The 20,261-nt window shown below is 45.7% G+C and overlaps 1 long non-coding RNA gene and 1 pseudogene across 1 annotated transcript; both read left to right on the forward strand.

The window, feature by feature from the left end:
• The first annotated feature begins 15,281 nt into the window (after positions 1–15,281).
• On the forward strand, positions 15,282–16,707 carry LOC123430173 (annotated as a pseudogene).
• A 1,979-nt stretch (positions 16,708–18,686) lies between these two features.
• On the forward strand, positions 18,687–19,587 carry LOC123430175. Its single transcript, XR_006622883.1, has 3 exons — positions 18,687–18,792; positions 18,869–18,924; positions 19,476–19,587. It is a non-coding gene; the product is annotated as an uncharacterized LOC123430175 (long non-coding RNA).
• Positions 19,588–20,261: the final 674 nt, after the last annotated feature.

The raw sequence follows: 20,261 nt of genomic DNA on the forward strand, positions 1-20,261 counted from the left end.
AAGGTATGTGCTTTGTGAAAGACCTATGAGGCGTCTCGATCTATCTCTATAGATCTTGATGCCTAATATGTAAGCAGCTTCTCCAAGGTCCTTCATTGAAAAACTCTTATTCAAATAGGCCTTAATGCTTTCCAATAGTTCTATATCATTTCCCATCAACAATATGTCATCCACATATAATATGAGAAATGCTACAGAGCTCCCACTCACTTTATTGTAAATACAGGCTTCTCCATAAGTCTGTATAAACCCAAACACTTTGATCACCTCATCAAAGCGAATGTTCCAACTCCAAGATGCTTGCACCAGCCCATAGATGGAGCGCTGGAGCTTGCATACCTTGTTAGCATCGCTAGGATCGAAAAAACCTTACGTCTATATGATATACAATTCTTCTTTAAGAAAGTCATTCAGGAATGTTGTTTTGACGTCCATTTGCCAGATTTCATAATCATAAAATGCGGCAATTGCTAACATGATTCAGACCGACTTCAACATCACTACGGGTGAGAAGGTCTCATCGTATTCAATCCCTTGAACTTGTCGATAACCCTTAGCGACAAGTCGAGCCTTATAGATGGTCACATTACCATCCACGTCAGTCTTCTTCTTGAAGATCCATTTATTTTCTGTTGTTCGCCGATCATCGGGCAAGTCGACCAAAGTCCATACTTTGTTCTCATACATGGATCCTATCTCGGATTTCATAGCCTCAAGCCATTAGTTGGAATCCGGGCCCGCCATCCCTTCTTCATAGTTCGAAGGTTCAATGTTGTCCAACAACATGATTCCCATGACAGGGTTGTTGTACCATTCTGTTGCGGAACGTACCCTTGTCGACCTTCGAGTTTCAATAGCAACTTGTTCCAAAGTGTCATGATCATCATCATTAACTTCATCTCTAGCCGGTGCAGCCATCTCAGAAACATTTTCTTGCGCTGCGCTACTCTCCGGTTCGAGAGGAGGTACAATTACCTCATCAAGTTCTATTTTCCTCCCACTTACTTCTTTCGAGAGAAACTCTTTCTATAGAAAGGATCCGTTCTTAGCAACAAAGATCTTGCCTTCGGATCTAAGATAGAAGGTGTACCCAATAGTATCCTTAGGGTATCCTATGAAGACGCATTTTTCAGCTTTGGGTTCGAGTTTCTCTGGTAGAAGTTTCTTCACATAAGCATCGCAGCCCCAAACTTTAAGAAACGACAGCTTAGGTTTCTTGCCAAACCATAATTCATACGATGTCGTCTCAATGGATTTAGACGGTGCCCTAATTAAAGTGAATGTGGCCGTTTCCAATGCATATCCCCAAAATGATAGCGGTAGATCGGTAAGAGACATCATAGATCGCACCATGTCCAATAAAGTGCGATTACGACGTTCAGACGCACCATTACGCTGCGGTGTGCCAGGCAGCGTGAGTTGTGAAACAATTCCACATTTCCATAGGTGTGTGTGCCAAACTCATTACTCAAATACTCTCCTCCACGATCGGATCGTAGAAAGTTTATTTTCTTGTCGCGTTGATTCTCCACCTCACTCTGAAATTCCTTGAACTTTTCAAAGGTTTCAGACTTATGTTTCATTAAGTAGACATACCCATATCTACTTAAATCATCAGTGAGGGTGAGAACATAACGATAACCACCGCGAGCTTCAAGGCTCATTGGACCGCATACATCGGTATGTATTATTTTCAATAAGTTAGTTGCTCGCTCCATTGTTCTGGAGAACGGAGTCTTGGTCATCTTGCCCATGAGGCACGGTTTACATGTGTCAAATGATTCAAAATCAAGTGACTCCAAAAGTCCATCTGTATGGAGTTTCTTCATGCGCTTTACACCGATATGACCAAGGCGGTAGTGCCACAAGTATGTGGGACTATCATTATCAACCTTAAATCTTTTGGTACTCACACTATGAATATGTTTAACATCACAATCGAGATTCATCAGGAATAAAACATTAACCAACGGGGCATGACCATAAAACATACCACTCATATAAATAGAACAACCATTATTCTCAGGTTTAAATGAGTAGCCATCTTGCATCAAGCAAGACCCCGATACATTGTTCATGCTCAAAGCCGGTACTAAATAACAATTATTAAGGTTTAAAACTAATCCCGAAGGTAGATGTAGAGGTAGCGTGCCGACGGTGATCACATCGACCTTGGAACCATTTCCGACGCGCATCGTCACCTCGTCCTTAGCCAGCCTACGCTTGTTCCGTAGTTCCTGCTTAGAGTTGCAAATGTGAGCAACAACACCGGTATCAAATACCCAGGAGCTACTACGAGCGCTGGTAAGGTACACATTAATAACAAGTATATCACATATACCTTTGACGTTGCCGGCTTTCTTGTCCGCTAAGTACTTGGGGCAATTCCGCTTCGAGTGACCGGTTCCCTTGCAGTAGTAGCACTCAGTCTCAGGCTTAGGTCCTTTCTTTGACTTCTTCCCGGCAACTGGCTTACCGGGCGCGGCAACAACTTTGCCGTCTTTCTTGAAGTTTTTCTTGCCCTTGCCCTTCTTGAAACTGGTGGTCTTATTGACCATCAACACTTGATGTTCTTTCTTGATTTCTACCTATGCAGATTTCAGCATTGAACACAACTCGGGAATAGTCTTTTCCATCCCTTGCATGTTGTAATTCATCACAAAGCCTTTATAGCTAGGTGGAAGCGACTGGAGGATTCTGTCAATGACCGCATCATCCGGAAGTTCAACTCCCAGCTGAGTCAAGCGGTTGTACAACCCAGACATTCTGAGTATGTGCTCACTGACAGCTAAAGAACTTGTCGGAGACTTCATATCTCTCGACCCGGGCATGAGCTTGAAAAACAAGTTTCAGTTCCTCGAACATCTCATATGCTCCCTGTTGCTCAAAACGCCTTTGGAGCCCCGGTTCTAAACTGTAAAGCATGCCACACTAAACGAGAGAGTAGTCATCACTCCGTGACTGCTAGGCATTCCTAGCATCCTGGTCTAATGCGGGAACCGGAGGATCACCTAGCGGTGCATCAAGGACATATGCCCTCTTGGAAGTCACGGGGATGAGCTTTAAGTTACGAGCCCAGTCCGCATAGTTGTTCCCATCGTCTTTCAGCTTGGTTTTCTCTAGGAACGCATTGAAGTTGAATGGGACATTTGCGTTGGCCATTGGATCTACAATATTTGTAAAGACACATTTAGACTAAGTTCATGATAATTAAGTTCATCTAATCAAATTACTAATGAACTCCCACTTAGATCGACATCCCTCTAGTATCCAAGTGTTACATGATCCACATCGACTAGCCCGTGTCCGATCATCACGTGAGACGGACTAGTCATCAATGGTGAGCATCTCCATGCTGATCTTATCAACCATACGACTCATGTTCGACCTTTCGGTCTCCCGTATTCGAGGCCATGTTTGTACATGCTAGGTTCGTTGAGTCAACCTAAGTGCTTTGCATGTGTAAATTGGCTTACACCCGTTGTATGCGAACGTTAGAATATATCACACCCGATCATCACGTGGTTCTTAGAGACAATGAATCTTCGCAACGGTGCACACTTAGGGGAATACTTATCTCGAAGTTTTAATGAGGGGTCATCTTATCTTTGCTACCGTCGTTGTAAGCAATAAGATGTAAAACATGATAAACATCACATGCAATCATATAGTGACATGATATGGCCAATATCATCTTGCTCCTTTGATCATCATCTTCGGGGCACCATGATCATCATTGTCACCGGCATGACACCATGATCTTAATCATCTTGATATCCATCATTGTGTCTCCGTGAAGTCGTCACACCAACAATTACTTCTACTACTATAGCTAACCGTTAGCGATAAAGTAAAGTAATCAACATGGCGTTGCAGCTCATAGGATAAATTAAGACAACTCATATGGCTCCTGCCGGTTGTCATACTCATCGACATGCAAGTCATGAATCCAATTACAAGAATATGATCAATCTCATACATCACATATGTAACATCACGTCCTTTTTTCCATATCACATCACATAGCTTACCCTACAAAAACAAGTTAGACATCCTCTAATTGTTGTTGCAAGTTTTACGTGGCTGGTTTGGGTTTCTAGCAAGAACGCTTATTACCTATGTGACAGCTACAACGTTGATATGCCAATGCTATTTTCATCGAATCCAATTCGACTAAAGTGTGAGAGACAGACACCTGCTAGCCACCTTATGCACCAACTGCATGTCTGTCGGTGGAACCGGTCTCACGTAAGCGTACACGTAAGGTCGGTCCGGGCCGCTTCATCCCACAATACCGCCGAAAAAATATAAGACTAATAATGACAAGCAAGTTGACAAATCAACGCCCACAACTTTTGTGTTCTACTCGTGCATAGAATGTACGCATAGAACCTTGGCTCCGATGCCACTGTTAGACATCGTAGTAATTTCAAAATTTTAATACGCCGTACAAGGATCTATCTATGAAGAAATCAGCAACGAGAGAGGTTGTAGAGCATCTTCATACCTTTGAAGATTGCTAAGCAGAAGCGTTACTATGAACGCGGTTCATGGAGTCGTACTCGCTGCGATTCAGATCGCGGTGGATTCCGATCTATGTGCCGAACTACGACACCTCCGCGTTCAACACACGTGCAGCCCGCTGACGTCTCCAACACCTTGAACCAGCAAGGAGGAAGGAGGGGTTGAGGGAGAGAGCTTCTTCAGCACGACGGCGTGGTGGCGGTGCACCTACGTAGTTCTCCGGCACAGCTTCGCTAAGCTATGCGGAGGACGAGGATAAAGAGAGGAAGGGCTGCGCCGAGAGAGAGAGTTTTCGTGTCACAAATTAGCCAAAAACTCCACTATATGTAGGGGGAGAGGGAGGAGGTGCCCACCCTTAGGGTTCCCACCCCCAAGGGGTATGGCAGCCCCATCTACAGCTGGTGGTGGCGGCCACGAAGGGAGGAGGGGTGTGGTGCACCCCACATGGGCCTTGGGCCCATCTGCTTTAGGGTCCCCCTTCCCTCTCAACCTGCGCCTTGGGCCTTGGTGGGAGGTGCACCAGTCCACTCTGGGCTGGTTCACTTCCATATTTCGGCCTATGTCACCCTTTGGGGTTGGTGGCCCCTCCCGGTGGACCCCCGGAACCCTTCCGGTGGTCCTGGTACGTTACCGGTGATGCCTGAAACATTTCCGGTGTCCAAACCCCCTCATTGTATATATAAATCTTCACCTGTGGACCATTCCGGAGCTCCTCATGACGTCCGGGATCTCATCTGGGACTCCGAAAAACCTTCGGTAACCACATACACTATTTCCCTCTAGCCCTGGCGTCATCGAACCTTAAGTGTGTAGACCCTACGGGTTCGGGAGACATGTTGACATGACCGAGACATCTCTCCGGCCAATAACCAACAGCAGGGTCTGGATATCCATGTTGGTTCCCACATGTTCTACAATGATCTCATCAGATGAACCACGATGTCAAGGATTCAATCAATCCCGTATGCAATTCCCTTTGTCTACCGGTATGATACTTGCCCGAGATTCGATCATCGGTATTCCTATACCTTGTTCAATCTCATTACCGGCAAGTCTTTTTACTCGTTCCATAACACATCATCCCATGACTAACTCCTTGGTCACACTAAGCTCAATATGATGATGGATTACCGAGTGGGCCCAGAGATACCTCTCCCTCACACGGAGTGACAAATCCCGGTCTCGATTCGTACAACCCAACACACACTTGCGAAGATACCCGTAATGCACCTTTATAATCACCCAGTTATGTTGTGACGTTTGGTACACCCAAAGCACTCCTATGGTATCCGGGAGTTGCACAATCCCACGGTCTAAGGAAATGATACTTGACATTAGAAAAGCTTTAGCAAACGAACAACACGATCTAGTGCTATGCTTAGGATTGGGTCTTGTCCATCACATCATTCCCCAATGATGTGATCGTGTTATCAATGACATCCAATCTCCATGGTCAAGAAACCATGATCATCTATTGATCAACGAGCTAGCCAACTAGAGGCTCACTAGGGACACATCATGATCTATATATTCACACATGTATTATGGTTTCTGGTTAATACAATTATAGCGTGAATATTAGACAATTATCATGAACTAGAAATATAATAATAACCACTTTATTATTGCCTCTAGGGCATATTTCCAACAGAGTCTCCATACAAAGAATGGCCAAGTGAGCGGAATCATTTTCAACGCGGATGGAGGCTTGTGCGACTGATTCTTGTAGAACTGGCATCCGGAAGGCCATGGCCCTTGCTGCCTCATTCGCTCGGGGCCAATAAAAACCTGCTCGGAAGGCCTTGGCCACCAGGGTCCGAGAGGATGCGTGATGTCCACAGGTTCCCGAGTGGATCTCATGCGGGATTTGTAGTCCTTCCTTTGGGGAAATACACTTTTGGCTGACTCATGTAACACTCTTCTTGTACAGTTTGTCTTCGAGTACTTTGAAAGCTTTGGACCGCCGAACGATTTGGCGGGCTTCCTCTTTGTTCTTGAGAAGCACTTATCGAAGGAAGTAAGCCAGGTAAGGTTGTGTCCATTCGGGCGTGATGACCAACATCTCGTGGACGAGGTCAACCACGGCTGGGACGTCGATCTCAGTCGGATTAGACGGACCGATTTCTTGTGGGGGCTCTTCTATTAAGGGATCGTCCTTGACCGAGGGGGTGCGTAAATGGTCGAGGAACACGCCCTTCAGAACGATTTTCCGAGTGGACCCGATCTTTGCCAAATCATCGGCCGCTTGATTCTTGGCTCGAGGCACATGGTGCAGTTCCAACCCTTCAAAGTTTTTCTCCTGTTTCCTGACTGCGTTGCAGTAGACTGTCATTGTTAGGCTTAGAATGTCCCATTCCTTCATTACTTGGCTGACAACGAGATCTGAGTCGCCATAAACCATCAGTAGGAGCTCAATCACCCATTTGGCCACTTGGCCCGTAGCATCCCGATTGTGTAGGATTTCCGCCAGGGGAGCGTCACTGATGACAATGACCGAGTGTCTTGTAAATAGTGCACTACCTTCTTTAGAGTCAAGTAGATCCCATAGACCAGCTTTTGGTAGTGTGGATATCTTTGCTTTGAGGGGGCCAGTAGCTCGGAGATGTAGTAGATGGGCCTTTGTACCTTGTACGCCTCGCTCGCTTCTTCATGCTCTATGGTGAGTACGGTGCTAACCACTTGGCTAGTGGCAACAATGTACAGGAGCAAGGCCTCCCGGCTGCTCGGCGCAGCTAACACCGACTGGGTGGAAAGAAGAGCTTTAAGTTGGTCGAATGCGACCTGCGCCTCGTTAGCCCACTCAAATATGTCGGATTTCTTTACCAATCGGTAAAGAGGCAAAGCCTTCTCACTGAGTCTTGAGATGAAGCGGCTCGGGGCTACAAGGCAGCCGGTAAGCCTCTGCATATCTTGGATGCGCTCCTTCCGTCTCATATGTATGATGGCACGATCTTATCGGGATTGGCATCGATACCCGTTCGGAAACGAGGAAACCGGGTAGCTTTCCAGCCGGAACACTGAAGGTGCATTTGGGTGGATTGAGCTTAATCCCGAAGAGTTGGAGGTTTGTGAAGGTTTCAGCGAGGTCTGCGAGGAGGTCGGAACTTTTCCTGGACTTGACCATGATGTCGTCCATGTATGCTTCGACATTCCGACTCATCTCTTCGTGTAGACACCTTTGGATCATGCGTTTGAAGGTAGCTCTAGCATTTTTTAGGCCGAATGGCATCGTGATGTAGCAAAAACACCTGAATGGGGTGATGAAGTCTGTTTTTATTTCGTCAGGTCCATACATTCAGCTCTGGTGATACCCGGAGTATGCATGCAGGAACAACAAGTGTTCGCATCCGGCAGTCGAATCTATGATTTGATCTACACAGGGTAGAGGGAAGTGGTCCTTCGGGCAGGCCCGATTGAGATGCTTGAAGTCAATACACATTCAGAGTGAATTGTTCTTCTTTGGCACCATGGCCATGTTTGCCAACCACTCGAAGTGGTAGACCTCGCGGATGAACTCGACATCTAGGAGCCGAGCGATCTCCTCGCCAATCGCCCTACGCTTCTCCATGAAGGAGCGGTGTAGGCGTTCCTTGACACGCTTGACCTTTGAGTCCACTCGGAGGCGGTGCTCTGCCAGCTCCATCGAAACGCCTGGCATGTCAGACGACTTCCATGCGAAGATATCTAGTTATCAAGGAGGAACTGGATGAGCTCGGCTTCCTATTTCTCTCCTAGTGAAGTGGAGATGTTCGTCGCAGAAGCACTCGAATCGGTGGGGTGGACGTGGACCTTCTTCGTCTCATGGGCCGACTGAAAGGCGGACTCAGTAGCCGACCGTTTCGACTTGAGCAGATATGGGTCACCCACTACCTTCTTGTATCCATCAAGCTCGACTGCGAGGACCTACTCGTTAGCGATCCTATAGCCTTGCTGGAGGCACTCCTCACCAACCTTCTGATTGCCGGTCACCGTGATCACGCCTTTCAGCCTTGGCATTTTAAGCTTAAGATACACGTAACATGGGTGGGCCATGCAACGTGCGTAGGCGGGCCTACCCAGGATGGCGTTATAGGCGCTGTGAAAGTCTACCACTTCCAAGGTCAACCTCTCCTTGCGATAATTCTTCTCGCTGCGGAATACGACATTCCAAGTGATCTGGCCGAGTGATTCAACCTTCTTCCCGGGGATGACCCCGTGAAACTGCATGTTAATCTTGCTCAACCGGGACAACGGAATGTCCATAGCTTTGAGAGTGTCAACGTATATGATGTTGAGGCCGCTGTCACTGTCCATGAGGACTTTCCCAAGTCGGAACACGTTGACCATTGGATCGACCACCAACACCTGCCTCTCAAGGGAGGCTATGTTGGTTGGGTGATCCGATTGGTCGAATGTGACGGGCGTCTTCGCCTAGTTGAGGTATTTTGAGACAGTCGGGGCTGCCATGTTCACCTCCCGATTGATAACCTTCAATCGGCTCTTGCTCTCGACGTCAGTAAAGATCATGAGGGTCCCCTCTATGTTCGAATACCTGGAGGCTTCTGCTGGGTCATCCTCATCTTCCTTGTCCCAGGAGGGCTCTCCGCCCATGTACTTCTGGAGCAGGCGGCAGTCGCGAGCCGTGTACTTGGCGGGGATGGCCTCCCTTTCGTCATCCTTCCGAGCATGGATCGGACACGACTAGTCCAAAAGGCTTCTCTTGGACTCGGCCTTCTTTTTTCCCGCCCAATCCTTTTTCTTCTTCTTGGACTTGTTCTGGCTCTGCCCTGGGACATCAGTTACTTCGGCTTTGCCCAATGGGTCGCCCTTTCGCTGATGCTTTTTCCCGGCATTGCCCAATCGAGGGGCTACGCTGGCTATGCCTTTACCGTTGCGGGGGCAGTCTTCCTCTTCACCACTCGCGTACCGATTGGCGATTTCCATGGCCCGACGCAGGGACAGGTCCCCTGATCGGCCAAACTTGAGAATCAACTCCCGATACCGAGTGCCCGCTTTGAAAGTGCACATGGCTTGGTCTTCGGTGACATTCTCCACGGTATTGTGCAGTGTGGTCCACCGCTGGATGTACTCCCTAAGAGTCTCCTTGCTCTTTTGTACACAATGTTGCAGCTTTGTCAAGCCGCGTGGACGCTTGTAGGTGCCTTCGAAGGTCTTGACGAAGACTTAGGTGAGGTCGCCCGAGTTGTGGATGCTGCTGGAGGGCAGCTGATTGAGCCACGCCCTCGCCGACCCCTCTAACATGAGGGGCGGATGCTTCATAGCGACGTAATCGTCGCCGCCGCCTATCTGGACGGACACTCAATAATTCTCCAGCCAGGTCTCTGGATTTGACTCACCACTGAACTTTCCGATCCCCATGGACAATTGGTAATTGGAGGGGATCTCGGCCTCTCGGATGTGTCGGTCGAGGCACTCGAGGTCGGACACTCCCCGACGAGCTTGCGATTGATCAACCACGTGTTCCGTGATTATAGACCGAGGTTGAACTGGGAGCCCGATAGACATCGTCCCCATTACCCCGATGCCAATTGGGGCTTATCGTGTGGTCATGGGGTCGGCGACCGAGTGAGCCACTCCTTGGGGGAGGTGACCTGCTTCAGACTTGATGATCCTGCCTTCGATCCCCGTGCAGGCCTCTCGGAAGAGGAGGATACCTTTGGTGTCTTCCCTGCATGTGTAGTCTATGAGCCTACTGCACGGTGTCCGCCTGGACGGACTTCCTATGGATACGATGTCGTGATTGCGACACCGCGGAATTATGCTGCATGGCAGTCTTCAACAAAGCTTGGATCTGTCGAATGCCTTCTCCAACCACACTATCACTCGGCTGAATGGAATTAGCGGTCCGAGTGGCTGCGGCCAGCTTCAACAAAGGTGTCTGCATCACCTTGATGTGACGCGGACGGTCGTTCGGGAACAACTACCGATGGGTGCGACTCGAACTAGGCTCGTCCCTCGCGGCCCGAGCGAAGAGTGACCGCTGGAGTCTTTAGAGTCGCCCGTGCTCGGCTAGATTGGCCAGATGCACGTTCTCCACCGTGATTTCCTCCGGGGGTGTTCCCGGTGATGGATCTGCGGAGAGCATGATCGCTCCTCCGTCAAAGTTCTTCACGCTGCTGCTTGGTGAGAGGCTACGGAATGTGGTGGCTGCCGTCACCGTGGCGACGCTCTCCGCCATCACGCACATGAGAATTCTCTGCAACGAAACCAGGGTTGCCTCTCGTGTTCGAGTCGGACATCAAGACTTCGGCGGCACCCCTACTGCTTTCGTAGTTGGAGTCGCCGAGTGATTCCTTGCTTGATAACGGAAAGAGGCTGACGATGGGCTCATCGGAACTGAGCATAACCACCTGCCCCGAGATGGCCTAGTTGTCCATGGCGTGCTTGATCCGCCGCTGCATCCGTGAGCGCCCGAAGAGCTTGCGACGAACATCAACGGGGCGTGGGGGCGCCGAGTGATACAACACCGATGACTGTCGGATCAGGACTCCATGTGCAACTACGTTGAAATGTGACGTACCTCGAACATGGAGGGCGTCGGTGTACAGTGGTGCATCCTGCAGCACACTGAGTCGTCGACGACGAAGCTGAGGGAGCCGAAGAGGATCTCTCTGCCGAGTGCCATCATGTTGATCGAAAATGTAAAAAAAACCTATTGGGTTGGATTTGCTAGATGCACAGCCCCACAGTGGCGCCAATTGTCGTGGGAATGACCCTGACAATAGTACCTAGGGGTACGAACGGATGGGCAAAGTCTAACTAGGCGAAGTGGATACACTCGGATCTACGAGTTCGGTCCCCACTCGAAAGTGGTAACAACTCTACGTCTCGAGCACTGAGGCTGATGTTTTCTTATGGGGTATGAAAGATTACAAGGTGCTGAACCCTTGAGCTGGAGCCGGGAGTGGCTTATATAGTGCATGCCACGGCCGGCCGAGCTTCATTACAAGGTGAGTTAATGCTAATAAATAAAGGATGTATTTGAAACGGCAGCTATTACATGCGACGTTGCTAGTAACGTGGGCCTTCACTACACTTCATGTGATGGATTTAAGTCCTTAGCCATTGCAGCCTCTTCCGTGCCATCGCCTTGCTATGGTCCGTATGTCAGGGTGCATCCGACTGACACAAGGCGATCCGAGTGACTCCAGGCAAGCCGAGTGACGGTATGATGTACCGAGAGAGGTTGAGACTACATCAGTGGTTTGAAGGACACTGGTGTCCGTAAGGGGTCCTAGGTGGGCCTAGAAAAGCAGGTCCGTTGGCCTACCCCTAATGTATAACCCCGTCACTGTAGGGGAACGTTGCATGGGAAACAAAAAATTCTTACGCACATGAAGAACTATCATGGTGATGATCATCTACGAGAGGGAGATCGGATCTACATACCCTTGTAGATCGCTAAGAGGGAAGCGTTAAGAAACACGGATGATGTAGTGGAACGTCTCCACGATCCAAATCGCCGCCGTCCCACGATCCGTCCCGATCTAGCACCGAACGGACGACACCTCTGTGTTCAGCACACATACAACTCGATGACGATCTCCTCCTTCTTGATCCAGCAAGAGAGTCGGGGAAGTAGATGAGTTCTCCGACAACGTGACGACACGTCGGTGATGGTGGTGATCTATTTCTGCAGGGCTTCGCCTAAGCACCGCAGAAATCTGATCTAGAGGAGAAACTACAAAGTAGAGGAGAGGGTTGCATGTGGTTGAAATTGTGTCTCAAAAACCCTAAAACCTCTAGTATATATAGGAGGAAGGAGGGGCTAGCCTTGATCACCAAGGAGAACCTCCTTGGGCTCGGCCAAACTAGGATTGGAGGAGTCCTCCTCTAATCCTACTTGGAGTAGGACTCCTCCCCAAGTTGTCCACCTCTTTTGGTTTTTTCCACTTTTACCTCATGGGCTTTCTTTGGTTGACTAGTCAGCCTACTAAGAGCTATTGCGCCACCATCAAGTCCACATGGCCCTCTTGGGGAGTGATGGTCCCACCTGGTGGGCCACCGGTACCCATTTGTCACTCCTGGTACACTGTTGGCAATGCCCGAAATTCTTCCGGAATCCAAATACCAACTTCCTATATATCAATCTTCATTTCCGGACCATTCTGGTACTCCTCGTGACGTCCGGGGATCTCATTCGGGACTCCGAACAAAACTTCGGTCACCAGCACCTATAACTCAACTATACCAACATGTCATCGAACCTTAAGTGTGCAAACCCTGCGGGTTCGAGACCTATGCAGACATGACCTGAGACACTCTCCGGTCAATATCCAATAATGGGACCGGGATGTCCATATTGGATCCTACATATTCTATGAAGATCTTACCGGCTGAACCTCTATGTCAATGATTCATATAATCCCGCATACCATTCCCTTTATCCTTCAGTATATTCCTTGCCCGAGATTCGATCGTCGGTATCTTCATACCCATTTCAATCTCGTTACCGGCAAGTCTCTTTACTCGTTCTGTTATACAAGATCCCGTGACTAACTCTTTAGTCACATTGCTTGCAAGGCTTATATGTGATGTTGTATTACCGAGTGGGACCTGAGATACATCTACCTTAAACGGAGTGACAAATATAAGTCTCGATCCATGCTAACTCAAAGGACACCTTCGGAGATGCCTGTACAGTACCTTTGTAGTCACCCAGTAACGTTGCGACGTTTGGTACACACACAACATTCCTCCGGTGTCAGTGAGTTACATGATCTCATGATCATAGGAATGAATACTTACATGTAGAAAACAATAGCAACAAAATAACACGAGCATATGCTACATTCATAGTTTGGGTTTAGTCCATCACATCATTCTTCCAATGATGTGATCCCGTCATCAAGTGACAACATTTGTCTATGGCTAAGAAACCTTAACCATCCTTGATCAACATGCTAGTCGACTAGAGACTCACTAGGGAGACAGTTTTGTCTATACATCCACACATGCATTTATGTTTCCATTCAATACATTTATAACATGGATAATAAACGATTATCTTAAAACATGAAATATAATAACTATTTTATTATTGTCTCTAGGGCATATTTCCAACAGCCACCACACAAGAAGAACAAGAATCATTCGTCGGTAGCACCATTCATACACAAGTTGATATTATAACGCTGACCACTATCAATGCGGGGGTACATGCTCATGAATTAAGGGACATAGAGACAATGAAAAGAAGGCATGGCCGAAAAAGAAACAAGGGGTTACTCTATGGGTGCCACACACTTACAAAACATGCAAGGAACTTGTGTTGCATGACAACCGTAGCTGTCCGATGAAAAAAAATGAAATTGGTTGTCTAAAATCATTGTATAAAATCTGCGGTTGATTGTTGTTGTTACATCTTAATGTTGGCTCACATGTCCTAAGTAATGAGTTGAAATACTGGTTTAGTGGACTAAGTATATTTGCCATTGCATCTCATAGGACTCCAATTTGTGTTTATGTTATAAATATAATTATTCTGTTTCCTCTTGCCTTCATGTTTTTAGTGGAATTGTACAACTTTCAATGTTAATAGTGGGTTGGCCGAAAGAGTTATCACTTTAGATTCACCACCTAATATTTTTCTAATAGACAGAAAACTTAGGCCCTGTTTGGAACCATCCAGATTATATAATTCAGTTTTTATAATCTATTTTATCTCCAAACATGACAACTTATGGTGTAGATTATAAAAACTAGATGGATAGATTATTAAAAACACATAATCTACTCTATACCAGCTAAAATCAGATTATGGATTGCTAATGACCCATTATCCTTGTAAAGTTGGAGATAATTACATTCCTACCACCACCAACCTCCTCTTTATAAAACCCAAAGGGCAGACAGGTATTTATGCAATGTAAAACCTAGATTATTTTTATAAACCAGATTATATAATCTATATTCATAATCCAGATTATCATAATCTATTATGGTTCCAAACAGGGCCTTAGTTCCCTGATACAACATGCACCAGTCAACGTTCACATGTACAGACATGTTCTCATAACTTGGACATGGAAGAAAGATCTGCCATTTTAGGTTAACTAGTTTATATTTTTTAATGGACATCACTTATTGGGCTGGTACAACCTGAACTAGTAATGTTCACTATCTGCAGTCAGGAATTTTGTGGCACATTTTTCAGCGACCAAATAACCTGTTTAGCGGACGCACCGCTGTACATGACGAATGGTTATAGAGGATCTTGCCTCAAGGGGAGGAAGTGCTTCGGTTCGCCGATGGATTAAGGTGAGAAGCTGCAGCGACATGTCATGGGTGAACAGAAATAGTAGTAGCCACTTATTAATCATCCATTGCAGCCGTTTTGGGAGCGAGATGGTAGTGATCACCAAGGGAACAGATGGTTGTTTTGGGAGCGAGACGGTAGTGATCACCAAGGGAACAGATGGGTGTTTTGGGAGCGAGACGGTAGTGATCACCAAGGGAACAGATGGGTAGGGTTGCGCCGCCGCCGTCGGCGGGGATATGGCATGATGATTGGAGGGAGGGAGCGAGCTGTTGGGAACCACATGTAACGGAGGGGGTTTCCGCTAAAATGGGCCTTCTCTAAGGATGTAACGCTTGACCAGATAGGAAACCCACCTAAGCCTATCCGTGCCGCTCTCCACACATCCAACGGCCCATACCACTGGATCGTACGAACTCATGCCAACCCCAGATCTCATACAAGTTCCTCCGCCGTCGTTTGTTCGTCCGTGCGACTCTCCCTCCGCTCCGCTCCCAACATGGCAAGAAAGACCTGCAACTCTCCACCGAGGGAAATCTCTTGACGGGGCGCGCCGCCGCCGTCGTCGTCAACCGCAGCCCTCGCGCGGAGCCCTCCCTTCTCCCCTGTCCGGTTTTGCGACCGTCTTGGCGCTGCGGAGGACGCCGCCGCCGACGTCGAGCACCCACACGTACGCTCTCTCCCCCTTTCCTTTCCCGCATTTCGCATGCGCCTCTCCTTCTTGTTTTCTTCCTAGATGGGCGGTGGTTTGATTCGATTTGGTGCTTGGCTAGGTCACGCTGCAGGAGTGGTGGCTGGTGAGGCTGAACGGGGAAGAGCGGAAGCTTGCTGTTTCCGGCTTCACTGAAAAGTATGAGTCTCTGCGATCCAAATTTGGTGGACCAGTTCTACGATTCCAGTCAAGTAGAACCCATTCTGACTAACCTTGCTTCTGTCAGGAATGGCCTATTCACTTCTGCGCCCATAGCACAGCGTTATGAGTCTCTCACGCTCCAAGATAAAGATGGGGTTGTGGTGCTCCTTTATGGTTCATTTAGCTTATTGCGAATGCGTGAGAATGGGTTTTCTATGCAGGCATGAACATTTTTTCTTGATGTTTCTTCTTCTGTCATTTCTGTTCATAAAGGATGGTGGAAAGTCAGCCCATATTCAAGCAAAAGCTTATTCATGTGCAAAAATATCATTTAGCCATGCTTCTAATCTAGTACTTCTCTGATAAACAAAACAATCCATGGATGCAGATATGTGAACGATTCATGATTGGATTTTCGTACTGGTGGGAGACTTGGGATTCACACATGGAATCTTACCCAAACCTTTTTATCGACCCACAAGAGGATTTAGCTCAATTTTACCTGGAGAAATTCCAGCTAGGCAATTTTATTCAGAAGTTTGCACCTTTCTTAATCAAGGGCCTTAATGATGCTAAAAAGTTACCAATCAATGATCTCGATGCATTCATAGGGGGTTCAAGATTTCAGGAACACAATTGTGGAAATGATGTTTCAACCAATCAAAATTCTGCTGCTTCAGATGATGCCAGACCCGCAGCTGTAGCTAATGTGGAAATAGGCTTGAACCCGAGCAGCACTTCACATGAAAGAGATCATGTGAACATTGAGGGTAATGTATCTCTTGCTCCTACAGAAACATATACTGGTGATGAAACTTGCAAAGAGGCAGGAAATCAGAATGACACTATGCATCCAGATGCAAGAGAAGATGATGTTGGTAGCCATCTTTTTAACTCCGATTGGACTTGCACTATGTCCCCTAATCATATGCCTAATGACTCAGAAGGAGGAAATGCCACCAATGCTGAACTACTGGCTTTAGATCCTTTAGCCAGAGTACCGCCTAAAAGTTCTAATTGCTGCTCAGAGATTGCTAGTGCTTTTCAAAGTGTTGAACCCTTAAGTACGTGACGGAGCAAATTGTTAAGACAGTTGTTAAGTTTTTTCCTGCTGATATTTCACTTTGTCTTGATGTTTCTAAGAGAGTGACTATTATTTAATTTAGGTTATCAAAGTGCTCGAGTGGCTTCATTGAAGAATCAACAATACTTGGAAAGAAATGAGCACATCACATTGACTTAGAAGGCAGTATCAAATAAAAATGTACCATCTTCAATTCACTCGGATGTGCAATCTCCGAAAAAAGTGAGCTATAAATCCCACAGCTCCAAAATTAGATCAAGTAATCAGTCTTTGGACTTTGTTCTATGTTACTGTAGTATTTCTACCAGTTTATTTGCTAAAATAGTTAATATGTAAATACCTCCACTATTAGTTTTCCTTTTCTTGTTATTGTCAACTCCAATTAGGACATTCTGGATTTAGCTTTATCAAGTACGCTGGGTGCTCTGAATGGAAATTCTTGTACTCAAGCGAAGCATATGGCTCAAAGCTATGTTACAAAAATCCCGGAGGCATATAATTGTCACAAGCCTGACAATTGTAACGACTGAATTCTACATTCCTGCATCACTTGAAGACATTTAGGTACACAACCAATCTGATGTAGCATCTTTAGTAAATCTAGCCCAGTTAATATAATTGCGGTCCACAGTAAACTTATGATAGCATGTTTCCAATGTGTTCCCTTTGTGACATTTCATGATTAATTATTTGCAATGTCACTATTTCTGTAGCATTACCTCATTACTGGGATGAAACAGATTCCAGCATCTTTAGGTTCATTTTTGTGGCTTTGGATTCTGTTTACTATATGTCCAAGTATGTTATGTAGTCACAGAAATTTTTTTCTTAGTAATTCCTAATCCTTACTAAGGAACTTCATAGATTAATCTGTACATCGCATATAAGATGTGTAAAACCAAATATTGTGATCCATTAAATTCCTTAACTTCCAAGGTAAGGTGCATCATACAGAATTTCGTTTTTGTATGATGCCAAGTTCATAGTATTTAGCACATTTAAGCTAGTGATCTTAGTTGTGTTCCTTAATTTACATGGTGAACTTGATGGCTTCTATGTGGAAAAGCAGACTGTAGGTTCAGCAAAGAAGCAGAGATCTGCAAAGCAAGGGTTGGGGCGTCCTACTAGATTGAATTTAGCTCCATATGTAAGTATGCAAAAAATATTCCATACCCTTTTCTTCTCGTGTTAAACAATTTAAAGCATTGTAATAATATTTTATAGCACTTGCTAAATGCTGATGGTTAAAAAAATTATAATGTGTTAGCTCGCCATAGCTTCTGCAATTGCTATGTAATCCAGCTCTTACTGAATGACGGTTCATTATCCTGGACATTTTTAACATCTGTATAATGCACAAACTATTGAGGTAAAGTTGCCAGTTTTATTTTATGGCAGATTTTAGTATAAGAAATAGGAATAGCCGATATCACACCACTTTGTTGTGCTTCTATTGGACGAAGTTGTAATGATTTTATTGTTATCTTTGAAAACATGCAGGAGTAAACTTGCAATGATGTTAGCGTAGTTTTTGTTAAGACGGACCAATATTATATCAATTGTAGTTAGCCCAGTCATCTTTTGTGCTCAGTTTATATGAAATAACAGAAAAATATGTCATGCCGCTTACAAGATTGGCTGTGATGCCACCTTCTTCCTTAGTTCTTAAGTTTTACTCACACATATAGCATGTCTTGGCGCCCCATATGTTTAATCCACTCTCTGAAGAGGAGCCTTGGCCCAGTGGTAAAGCTGCTGCCTTGTGACCATGAGGTTACGGGTTCAAGTCCTGGAAACAGCCTCTTGCAGAAATGTAGGGAAAGGCTGCGTACAATAGACCCAAAGTGGTCGGACCCTTCCTCGGACCCTGCGCAAGCGGGAGTTACATGCACCGGGCTGCCCTTTTTCTGTTACTTAACTCAGCTGACAAAAACTGTGCTAGCCAAGATTTTGACCATCTGTACTTATTGCAATGTTCCTTTGAAACTCTTTAGGCTCGGCTTACTCGTTCTAGGGTCCGGGCATTATCTATTTCCACACCCGAGTCTCTCAAAATGAGAAGAACCAGATCAGGTACGATGTCTTCGGTTGGACTCTGCTACTTAAATAATTTACTATTTATCCTTGGATAAAGGGAATTCTTTTTCAGGTCGAGTGATAGTACCTCAATTGGATTCAGTAATAAGTTGGGTTGTCTATGACAGGGTTAGTAAAGAAATATATTTCAGTGTTATATCTTATATGATTGTGTGTTTGTGCACATGATTAGCTAATTTGTTAATGCTTAAATTATCCTTGTTTGATCTTGTCCATTGCACCAAAGTCCAAAATTAAACTGTGAATGATGCAAGAAGAGTTTCCAAGCAAAGGCTTCCATATAACAGAGATGTCAGTCTATATGCTCTACGGTGGAACCGTTCCATGATATATAATCATATTGCTAGGACTCGGAAGAGACTCATCAAATGTACTAGGGTAAAGCATGCATAATCTGAATATTCACCATCCCTTCCTAGTGTTCCGCACTGCAAATTATTGTTGTCACAAATGTGAAACGTCAAGTTTGTTCTGGATAAAGCAGTGCATAACTTATCGCGTAGATGTGTTGTGAAGATGCTTATCTTATGATGTAATTTTCAATCTTTAGTCGGATATGGATGCATAACTTGTTTTCCCCCCTTAGATGATTAGATCTATCTGCTGATGGCATGAGGGGATTAACACTGCCTCCTCATTGAATTCCGTTTGTTGTGCAGGATGGGTTCATTTCAGGCGTTGCTCATACGCATAATGGTTTGTTGAGAAGCTCTCGTGCCAAATTTGCTTGCCGTATATAGCTTTCCCTCCTTGTAAGCATAATCACGTGTGTCCTTTAGTGACAGGGGGCTAACTGGCAAGTTAGCGAGACTTGCATGCAAGTCCAGAAGGTAACGACTTGAGTTTCGACATGGAAGTTCCAAGGCTCCAGCACCAAGCGGTGGGCGACAGTATAAGATCCACTTGTTTCTACCACTGGATATTTGCATATTAGGACCTTGTAATGTCAGATATGGGCAGCTTTTATTTTTGTGCAATAGATTTGAAGTCATCAAGATTATTTTTGTGCAATCGATATGGGACCTGGATATCAACTAACTTACTCACCCTTAGATGCAATCGATTTGAAGTCATCAAGATTATTATGTGCTTGAAATCTCAGAATGTGATGTCTCATCTTGGATTGGGTAAATGATTTAAGATACACAACATTTGAATTTTCACACCGCTGGTATCCAGGGCGAAAATAGTATGGATATATCGTGACCAACGGTACCACTAATAGCCTTTTGATAACCTTGGTTGGAAAACTAAATAATTCACAAATAGGTTAAGGACGCATATAAGGTTTTAAAGCTATCCCAAGGTGATTGGGAAAAAATCCTATCTGATGATATCTGAAATACATGGAAATAGATAGGACAATACCTATTGTATTATATATGTATTAGAAATATGGATTTACTAATTCCCATGTAGATGAGATATGGTCAATTCTCATATAA

The sequence above is a fragment of the Hordeum vulgare genome, chromosome 2H (genome assembly GCF_904849725.1).
Source record: "Hordeum vulgare subsp. vulgare chromosome 2H, MorexV3_pseudomolecules_assembly, whole genome shotgun sequence".
NCBI lineage: Eukaryota > Viridiplantae > Streptophyta > Magnoliopsida > Poales > Poaceae > Hordeum > Hordeum vulgare.